The sequence below is a fragment of the Galeopterus variegatus genome, unplaced genomic scaffold (genome assembly GCF_000696425.1).
Source record: "Galeopterus variegatus unplaced genomic scaffold, G_variegatus-3.0.2 Scaffold1260, whole genome shotgun sequence".
Taxonomy (NCBI): Eukaryota; Metazoa; Chordata; class Mammalia; order Dermoptera; family Cynocephalidae; genus Galeopterus; species Galeopterus variegatus.
Window position 1 is genome coordinate 215226 of NW_007727371.1, and position 11410 is coordinate 226635.

An 11410-nucleotide genomic window follows, 5' to 3' on the forward strand; every position below is an offset into this window, starting at 1 on the left:
TTATCCACTAGAGAAATATTTTTTTTAAATTTTTTTTTTATTTTGTCAATATACACTGTATATGATTGCTTGCCAAGTCTTTCTAGCTCTCTGTCTTCTGAGCAGGTAGAATTTCATTTTCTGGTGCCTTGAGGTTGGATAGCACCATGTAAACAACTCCAACCATTGAACTGTGAGCATTTAATGACTGGTGAAGTGCTTTCCAATATGGTCCTTTCCTTCTGCTATAATCACTGACAGTGTTTCACATGGTGGTTGCTCCATCAGCTGGATCCTGGAGTAAATATCACATTGCAATGGACCTGCGATGGACATGTAACATAAGCAGAAAGAAGTCACTGAGATTTGGGGGTGCTTGTTACTGCGGCACACCTGCCCTATTATGGCTGATACTGTGAGGACTGGGCTGGGATAAGCAACATTTCTGAAAAAAGGCATTTGAAGACTCTGACTCACAGCACCAAGTCTGTCCACACAGACCCAAACTACCAGGTAAGAATTCTGATGCTGCCCCATGTTCTGCAAAAGTCATGGAAGAGAGGCTTAGGAATCTGGAAAGCTGAGCTGAAAGCAACGGGTGCTCCAGCACACGCAGATCCCAAATGTGGGAATGCTATGTGATGATTTTATGAAATATAAAAGTCAAATGAATTTTTCATGAAGAAGTTATCTTCCCAAGATGCAATAATGGAAAATTCCTTTCAAGAACTGGTGTTTAGACCTCACAAAAATGCGCTGCAAATTGCATTGTGATTTATTTGTCAATGTTTTTATAGGTTAGGCGTTACTTTCTACCCCACAGCTGGAGTCAATTTTTAATATTTAAAAGTGGAAAGAAAGCAAAACCTAAACACATCCAGAGCTGTCTGTTTTAGATTGAGATTTTCCCAAACAGTGCTGTTTAGAACTGAACCCTGAGCATGGTCGGTCAGCAGCCAGCTGGCACTTGCTTCCCTGCAACATAGAATTAAAATCTTTGGAACTGGGCAGATTACATATAAGACCTCCTAAATTGTAGTTGGTGGGTCTGGTGTTTATAACCACTTTCAAATGCATGTAGCCTGTCTGCCCTCTCGATTGGAGAAGGAAAGAGTCGTGCTTTTTATTCTGGGTTTCCCTTCATGCCCTGAGCTCAAGGTGCCATGAACATAATTTTCAAGTCCAGTGATTTCCAGCCCCCTGAGATGGCTAGGTTAGCAGGGAACCCACAAGACTGTGTCCTTGGTGATTTCCAGCACACCAACCAACTATAGAGAAGCAACCTGGCTCCTCCAGACTTGGACTCCCATGGGGTCTAGTTTGGAAACTACCCAAGGCCCATCTTCCTGGGCACCCAGGTAAAACCACGATGCTGACTTTGAAGGTGGATTCTCACGACAAAGATTCAAGTCACAAAAAAGATCAAGCTTTGAAGCTTAATCCCAGCAATCATTCCCTTGGGCCAAATCTCGAGGTTCTAACGAGAGCCTCCTTCTATCAAGTGACAGAGTTCACAAAGCGAGAATGGGTCTCTGCTTTTGGGGATACCACAGAATGGTGCTCCAAGAAGCAAAGCATTCATATCTCAGTGCATGGCACATCATACTTCATGCTCAGTTGCAGCCTCCATTGTTGAAACCTTAAGGCTGGCACCAACAGTTGCTAAGACTGCTATGTGTTTGCTTACTAACAAAGGATTCTGCAACACACAACATCTGGAGGGAGGAAAACAACTCTATTTGTGACAGGCACAATTCTTTTGGGTAACATTGCTGATACTCTTCTGCTGGAGGGGGTGTTTCTCTTTGCCTTCTCCTTCCAGCTCTCTCCTGATCATTCTATAGCCAAGACCCACAGGAGCAGTTGATCCATATCCAACTGTGTGCATTGGTGCAGCTGAATCTGCCATTGGAGGGCTCTGGAGGCTGCTGACAACATACCCCAGTCAGGCTTCGAGAAGCACCAATCTTCAGGTTATCAGGAGCAAACCAAGGAAATGTCAGATGTGCGTCCATTTTGGGCTCAGCTTTAGCTACAGTGTTGTTTCTCCAGGTACCATGCTTAGGGCCCTAAGCAGGAACACCAACATCAAGAGAACCCCTTTAATAAACCCTAAAATTCACAGCATCAACAAATGAAGGGATGGGGAAGGGCAGTGATTATTCCCCATCACAAAAAGATTTCTCACCTCACAAAAAGGATTTTCCACGGATTTCCTTTTAAAAGTGCCCACCCCAAGAACACTCACCATATGATTCATTTTAATGCACAAATCTGCAGGAACACACCCTATGCTTGAAGCGAAGTACTCGGGCAATTGGGGCTGAGGAGCAGCAGACCTGCCCGCCAGCAGGGGGAGCTCTTCCTCGGGTTCAGACAGCCAGCACGGGTCAGTAAGTCACCCACTCCTTACCCAATAAAAAACGTGCCTGGGCTTAAAGAGAGAGGAGCCAGGACTGAACCCTGCTGTCCAAATAAACACACAGATACGCCGGCGGTTGTGCTCTATGCTGAGGGCAGTGGGGAGCCACCGAAGGATTCTCAGAGATATGTGGGGCACACTAAGGCCTCCTATCTTTTTTGCCCAATGCCTCTGGTCTCTGAGGAACCCATTTTCAGGAATGGTTTTCCCTGCATTTTCAGCTCTTCTTAAAATGCATTACAATGATGATCCATGAACCACTTTCCAGGGACAAAGAGCAGGTTCAGGCTTAGGGGGTGTTTCTCAGGAAGCGTGTAGCTTTGTTTTGTTGGGGGCTAGGGGCCAAATAGGCATGGTTGAAGGGAACAGGAGGGAGGGAGGAGGCAGAAATGCTATCGTCTTATGCTCCAGTGAAGCTCCAAGCCTTGAAGCGAACAGCTTGGCACAGAAAATGGTGCTGTTAGAAATTTAATGGGCAAGATATTCTGAGAAAGGGTTGTGGAGATAAGCATCATGAAGAAACTACACTGTTTTAAGTTCGCCTGCATCCAGGAAACCAAGAAAAGCGGAGCCACCCCTGAGCTGGACCACAGTGCACACACGCACACACGCACGGAATCCAAGCACTGTCCAGAGACAAACATCCCACAGAAGCAAATGAAGAGTGACTTCTCTGAAGAAAGCACTGGGGAAATGGTATTTCCTTCCTGTGCTGAGGAACAAAAGTTACAATATGATATTCTTAGGAAGAGACATGAGCTCCCAAGGGCAAGGACTGGGCACCATTGCTTCATTCCTGCTGCATATTAATTGTTAAAGCAAATGTCTTGACTTCAGAGAGCTCTGAAAGGCAGAAAAACCCAAGAGAAGGTGATGAAAAAGAGAAGTGAGTGTTTTCATGAATATTTTATACCAGAATCAGGCCACTGTGATCTCCCTCCAGGTAACTGCAATCATCTCCTGATGGGTTTCCTGCCTCTGGTCTTGATTCCCTTCCTCCACTCAACCTCCATAGTGTGACCAGGAGTCTGATCTGCCTAGAATCCTCCAGTGGCTCCCCATTGCCCTCACAACAAAGCCCCAAATTCTTGATATAAGTTACAAGGCCCTCCAAATTCTCGTCTACAAGTACATCTCAGAATCCTATCTTTTGCCCTTTCTTGATCTTGCCCTTTCTGCTCCAGCCATTTTGAAAATCCTATAACTCTCTGCATGTGCTGTATTTTTATTGGCATAGCAAGGGTAAATGGTGCTGGGAGCATTATAATGTATCTTGTGTCTTTTCTCCTCACCTTGGCTAGAAGATGTCAAGGACATATGCCCTCCCCGACCCCTGTATGGTTCTTAGTCTCCTACTGGATCTCTGCACATACTTGGGACTCTCTCGTCATCTCCTCCCTTTCCTTCTATTTTATCCTTCAAATGTTGAATTATAGAATATTTCATTAGGGAAGCTTTTCCCATGTCACCCTGTGCTTCTCCCTCTTGTACCATTTGCACACTGTGTGTAACTACCTGCCAACCTGTCCATCGACTCTCTAAACTGGGACTGACACAAAGGTGGAATCTTTTTCCCTACTGTGTCCCCATGCCTAGTTTAGTGCCTGTCGTACTATAGGAACTCAAATAATATTTTCTAAATGAACATATTCCTTTCCCCCACACTATCAAGACTACCTTGACTTTCTGTGCCAATATTTTTCTGGTCAAGTACGATCTGCTGTTAATGGTGCCCCAGTCTGGGCTGTGAATGGTGCATCTGTTGTCACATGCATCTGGCTGCTCTGTTTGTACTGTAAGGAAAATTCCTCCTTCCTTGAGTGCTTTCTCTCACAGACACTTTCATTACCTTAATATTTTATGATGCGGCCTTTTTCAGGATATAAGGGCATCATCTTTGTTTTACTAAATGTCAGCGTTGAGTAGTCAAGGCTAGCAGTTCACTTGGCATGCCAGCAATTAGAAAGCTTTGTTAACAGGCCAGTTGGGCTGAAGCTATGTGATTATATGTTCTCAACTACTTTTATGCAAAATGATGTATCAACAAATAGAGATCAGGGATTGCTTAAATATTTTCCAGGAGTGTCAGAGGGTCACTAAAGTAAATCCTCAGTTCATTCTCTCACACCCTCCACATCTATAGGACCCAAGCTCTACAAGACACTCAGTCACAACAAGATCAAAACCAGATTTTGGTCAGCCTGATAATCTGCTATTGTCAGACTCCTGTAGACTCAGAAACCTGAAGGTTGTGTACAACCAGGGTATTAGATTACAATAAATATCCCATTCCCAACCAGAATAATGACAGACAGATTTTAATGAATGCTCAGAGATATCCAACTCCCTTAGAGGCTGAAGAGCCACTTACATGGATTTCGAGGCCCACACATTCTGCAGCCCAGACCCTGCCTCCTGCCCACAGTGTGAGAGGTGGTGGCTGCAAAGAGAAGGATGTAGCATTTCTTTTTAAAACTAGGCATGGCCCCCATAAATTTATAATGGTGTGGTTAAGGCATAGGCTCTGGTGCTAGGCTGTCTGCCACATTAGCTTTGTGGACCTTGGGAGTTACTTAACCTCTCTGTGCCTCAGTTTCTTCACCTCTAGCATGAGGACAATACCCATACCTACCTCTCAGGGTTGTTGAGAGAATTAAATTAGCTAATGAAGTGCTTATAACAATGCCTAACACAAGGTAAGCATTACAATAAATGTGAGCTATATTTATGATCGTAACAAGAAGGGTGGGCAGATGTTAATATCTGTTTGGGTTGCCTAAAAGTCTCGATAGTTCAGAATGCCCTCCTCCAGCTCCCTTGCTGTGTGGACAATGACAAAGCAGCATACTTTGTGCACATGGTGTATATTTCATTACGACATTGTATGTTTTGAGCCCTGGATGCTGGCTTCTGGAAGGGACCTAGAAACGAAGTGGTTTTGCTGGTCTGATCAGGCTGCAGTGAACTGTGGGGACAGGACTTCAGAATGTGGCCCTGTGGTTTCAGGACAAGGGAGCCACAAGTGAGTTCTGTTGCTTCTTGACTCGGGCCATACAGCATTTTCAACTCAAGCCAGTCCAGTGTTTGGTGACCTCAGCCTATTCCTTGCTGCCAGCCTGAGTCCTCTGTAAACTGGAACTGGCTTTGCAGATGCTGCGCAAGCTCCTGGCATAGTCAGTTAGGTCGGATTCCAGGCGGCAAATGTCCCTCTGGGGAGGATTGTGCAAAAGTGTTTCTTCCTCACAGGTTGGCCCAGGAAGACATGTACGTAGAAGAGAGCAAAAGAGGGTGGTTTGAAGGGAATTCAGACCCCTTTACCAGTCAACAGACCCCTTTGGAGAGAATACAGAGGTGAGCGTGGGTGAAGGTATTGTAGCAAGGAAAGGAGGGAAATGTACAGATTAGGGGTCTTCACTGGACTAGCACTGACAGGACTTGTTGACAGCTTGGATGTAAGGGGGGAGAAAGAAGGCTCAAGAATGGCTCCAAGGTTTTTTTATTTGAAACAACTGGGTTGCTGGTGTTGCCTCTATCTTCACCCCCCCGTTTCCAAGCTGAGCTAAGGGGCTGTGACTGGCCTGTTGGTCCCTTTTCTATCATTCTACTTGTCAGAGCTCCTCTCCCCAGAGGTCAAGACAGACCCACTGTCCTTTAAAAGATTCAGGGTGATGGGGGACACTTTGTGGTACCTTTCTCTTGAGTCAAGTCTGCACCCATCCAAGCTGATTCCTCAAATGGGATGACTGCCATCCTTTCCCAGATCTAGGGCAAAAGCTGCTTATAGGAGAGAAGCATCAGTTTCTTCTACTTCCCACAGATTCCTGCAGTGCTATTTTAGAAGCCAGGCTAAAGGGAAGCTAAAGTGCGATGCTTCCACCTGAATTGCTATCACACAATCACAGCTGAGCCCAGGGCTTTGCAGGAAAGGCTGCTCCCTACACTTCCTCAGCCGCACCTCTTCCCTGTGTCTGTGCCCTCAGCTGGGCACCTCAGCAACAAAGGATAGACACTCTGCAGGTCTAATTTGGGTCAGCAGATTCTTATTTGCAGAAAATCATTTCAGATCTGATAAGTTAGTTATCTGTTTCTAGAAAGCTGCTATACAACCATTACCAGTGGCATGCTCTCTCTCTCACACACACACAAGTTTATTTACAGTCCAGAAAAGGCTCATATATTCTGAATATATACTCCACCCTCCTCAAAACCACTGTAAAATTCTAAAAACTTACACATGCTTGTAAATAGATCACCCTTAAATGGAGCAGTATCTCTGAATACCCCATGAGTCATGCAGCTAAAATGTCCCCTGGGGAGCCCAACTTGGCAGCACACATTTTCCTACCAAAAATTGAGTCCAGAGCTTTCCATGGCACCCAGGTCAATGCTGGGAAGAGCCCATCTGTGTTTAGTGGGGAAGCCAGAGGTCAGGAAACTTGTGAGGCCAAAGCTATGGCCTTCACCTTGGGACTCCCCTGAGAGGTCATTTAGCAGAATGAGAAGAGTCATGCTGCTGGGGTAGAAAGGGCAGTCAACAAGGAGAAAGGGGCTTCCAGTCTTCCCCTAGGGAACATGCCAACCTTCACTGGGCCTTTGTTTCCTTGTCTCTGAAAGGAAGAGGCTAGAACAGATTATATCCCACAATCACTGAGTGCCAGATATGTGCTTTGGGAAAAAGAGCAAACAAACAAAGAAGCCAAAATTCAGCTCCAGTCCTCAAGGAACAAGCAGTGTAGAGTATGGATAACCACGATGCTGCATGGTTAGGGTTCGGGGCCCCGAAGGAGGCTGCATGAGAGCTACCTCTCCCAGATTTAGGAGGCTGAGGCTCTGAGTCTCACCCAAGACCTCCCTGACTTGAACATTCTCAGGTTGGGAGTGATGTCATAGCAGAAATATCATAGTCAGAGGAGGGCCTGTGGACTCCTGTCCTTCTGCCACTGGCCAATGCTAAACTGTGGAGGCTCTAAAGTCACACACCTCACCAGACCCTAGAAGAGTGCTGGTGGGGAAGGGAGAAGAGTGTGTATGAAGGGGCTAGGGTGCGGCCCTGGCCTGAGTTGTTGCCCAGCACTCTTCCCTCTGTGCCTCAGGCCAAGCAGACCTCAGCTGAGAAGCCCTGAGCTGAGAGAAATCTTAATGAGTTGGTGGGTGTCACTTTGTCTGCTGGAGGGCCACCGCAGGAGGCAACCAGCTTGGGGTTCCTAGGGGTCTCCAGCCTGCCCAGAAGCATTTGGAAACAGCCGGGAGCCTGCCGGCCTCGGGCTGAAGGACGGTCTTGGCCGCAGGCTGGGTCTCACACACAGTGCTCCTCCAACCCGATGGCCTGCTTGCCACCAGTGGCCTGCTTCCTTCCACCTCTGTACACTCAGCCAGCGACCACGGCTACCTATGAATTCCCACTTGGAAGAAGCAGATGGGGCTTTAGAGCCACCAGCTGCCAACTCTCTCTGGTCCCACCTTGAAGCCCCTGTCCCCCTCCTGCCGTCCCTCACACTGGGTCTCATGAGGCCTGCCAGCCTCTTTCCCCGGGAGCTCAGCAAGAGCCCAAATTCGAAGCCCTATTCCCTTTTCTTCTCTGGTTTCCACTTCCTTGACTGTGACTTCTCTCCGGGCAACATGGCCCAGGTTTCTCTTGTTCTTCCAAACGAAACTGTGTGGCCATCACTCACTTAACTCCACTACTTGGATTCTTTTCGGTGCCTTACACCTGTGGACTACATCTCCCAGAATGCCTTGTCCCTGGCTACCGGTGGGGTTTAGCCAATGGGAGGCACTCGGGAGAGGTTAGCTGCTGGGAGGAGGGATTGGCCAGGGTATTGTTTTCGCACCTGTTCCCTACTCTCTCCCAGCTTTGGTGCGGTCTCTGGTTTTAGGTGAGGCCCTTCATGACTCCGCTTGACACCAGGCATTCCCTCCTCTGGAGTTTCAGTTTTTACAGGGCCACAGTTTCACTGTTTCTTCCCCTGCTCCCATTAGCCTTAAGTGGCAATGACGTCCCTCTGTTGCTGGCCCCTGGGTGCTTCACCATCTCTGTATGTTCCCATAACCCTGCCCCCACCTTTGTAAACAGGTCTTTTCATTCACGGTTCTGAGGATTCTGGGGTAAATTGTTTCCAGTTGTGACCATACTGATGCAATTGTCCTCCAGCTTTTATTTTAGAGTCTGTCTCACTGCACTTTGGAAATTATATAATTTTTTTTTTTCACCAAGATCACTGGAGTGGAAGCTTTGCTTTTAATCTCACGCCTACTGGAAGTTCTAAAGGAACCCTAGAAAGCTTAAATTCCTTGATAAAGCCATGAGCCACGGAAAGAAAAGTCACTCTCAAAGGCGATAAAAGGTTCCCCCTAATACAAGTTATTTCCATGATTGATGGCACTCCTGACCCTTACTTCCTGATGAAAAGAACTGAGGGAGAGCCAGGCCCTGAAAGAAGAGAATGAGACATAGTGACCCGAAGTTGTTTATTTTTAAGGAGAAAAAAAAAAGAAAGAAAAAAAATCCGGAAAGAATCCATGTGCCTGCCACCCAAATGAATAAAAATTTTACTTCTGATCTTTCTGAAAAGAATAACATTAAAGAGTTAAAATATCCCATGTCCTCACACCAGTTCTGTTTTCCTTTCTCTTTCCCTGAGCAACTACTATAATGCCTTTCATGTGTCCCAGTCCTTGTCTTTTTGTCTTCACCAGACATACATATATTGATAAACAATATAAAATTGTTCCATATTTTTTAATTTGTGTAAAAAATGGTATCATCCTACACATAATATTCTGCAACTTGCTTTTATTATTCAACATTGTGTTTTCTAGATCTAGCTGTTTTGATACATATAAATTGGACTCGTGTGTTCTAGTTGCTGTATAGTTTCCATCACATGAATGATCCACAATTCATTCATTTTATTCATACTCTCAATGGTGGGCACTTTGTGATTTTCAATATTTTGTTATTGTTTCTTTTAGCAATGTTTCTAAAGCATGAATAAGAGTTTCTCTAGGATGTATCTTAGAACTGGAATGTTCAGTCATTGGGTATGTGTATTTGCAGTTTTATTAGATTTTGCCAAAATTGTTTTTTCTCTGAAATGGTTTTACTTACCTGCTGAATTCATTTCCCTACATTTTCATCAACACTTTGTATTGTCATAATTTTTTGTCTTTACCAAGCTAAAAATGTGCAATTGAATTTCCTTGTGTTTAAATTGAATACCCCCACTTACTGGTGAGGCCCAGACATCTTTACATGTATATTGGACATTGAGTTCTTCTGTGAATTGTTGGCTTATAGTCTTTACTCATTTTTTTCTAATTGAGCTCTTTGACCTTTTTAAGAATTGACTTAGAGAACTTTTTTATGTTTTTTGAATGTTAATCCTCTTTTATGACTTGCTTTTTACTTTACTTTCAATAGTTTTAAATTTTAACATTTTCCTTTATGATTTCTGATTTTAATGTCATAAAATAAATCCTTCCTTATCTCCATGCCATAAAAACCTTCTCTCGAACATTTAGGTCTTTCAGCCAACTGAAGTTTATTTTGGGGTGTGGTGTAAGGTAGGGACTTAATGTTTTTTTTTTTTCCACATAGGAAGCCAACATACTTATTGAATGGTTCATAATTTCTCCACTAATTTATAATGCCTCCTCTGTCATAAACTAAGCTCCAATTTATGTTGGTTCTATTTCTGGGCTTTCTATACTATTTTATTGAGCTATTTATTTATCCCTGCTTCCTCCCACCCCCATCCCAACTACTTCTGTTCAGAATGTGAGGTAAAACTGACGGCCTCCTATCTCAACTCCTATTTCCAACATCTTCCTCCTCAGTTTTGTGCTGCCCACATCTACTAGAACTATCTTTCCAAGAGTCATCATCACCTAATTTATTGAGTACCTACTTGTGTGCTAACTACACATGCACTACTCATTTCTCACAGCCCTATATGACAATCCCTGTTTTGCCAATCAGGACAGTGAGGCTCAGAAATGAAGTAGCTTACCTATGTCACACAGCCAGTGAAAGACAAAGCAGAGGTTGGAACCCAGTTCCATCAGTCTCCAGAGTGTTGGTGGCACTCCATTTCCATTTTCTAGCCTTCGAGACCTCCGCAATATTTCCATCTGTAAAAGGGGGATCTTAATCTCTCCTTCACAGGGTTGTCATAAAGATTGTGTGAGATTATATATGTGAAAGCACTTGACACAATGCCTAGCCCATAATAGTATTCAATAAACATCAGCTAAATTTGAATAAGAAGCAGGCAGCAGTTGCTAAACTTTTTTAAAAAATCAAACTTTACCCCAGCCCACTTATTCTGGCTTTAGAATCCAAGCAGGAGTTGAGCGAGACTGAGTGGGAGTGAGTGACGAGGGGCAGAGGTCATCTTTGGATAGCTCCCCCTTCTACTCTGCTTCTTCTGGTTAGAGGCTCCCAGGAGCAAAAGGAAGACCAGAATAGGGGAAGCCGACCAGGATGGGAAACCCTTAAAAATCTTATTTATTCCCTGCTGAACTTCCAGGGCTGAGGGCCAACAGCTGTTCTGCAGCTCTGGATTTGCACAGCAAGCCTGACTGTTGAATGGCCATCGTGACCCAGATTTTACATCTCTAAGCACCGAGAGCTGGAGGGAGATATCTTCCTGCCTGTTTGGGCTGCCTGGACTCAGGATGTGGCCAGAGTCCCCACCCCTTTTGTGACTGTCATGACAACTAGGCAGCTGTAGTCCTCCCCCAGAGGAGGCAGGTGAAACAAGACAGCCTTTCCAGGCAGCTCTCCGGCTAATGGGAACCACATTGACAAAGGAAGCTGATTGACTTGAAAAATCCACCACCAGCATGCAGGCTGCCTTTAATGCTGGAGGATTATGGTCACTTGCAATTTTCTTGTTAATTGAAGTTTTCATAGGAAAAGCAAACATATATATACACATGTATATAATATATTTCCATGCTGATTCTATTTCAGAAGCAGTGGGTTGTAGGCTTTGGTTACTGGCTTTC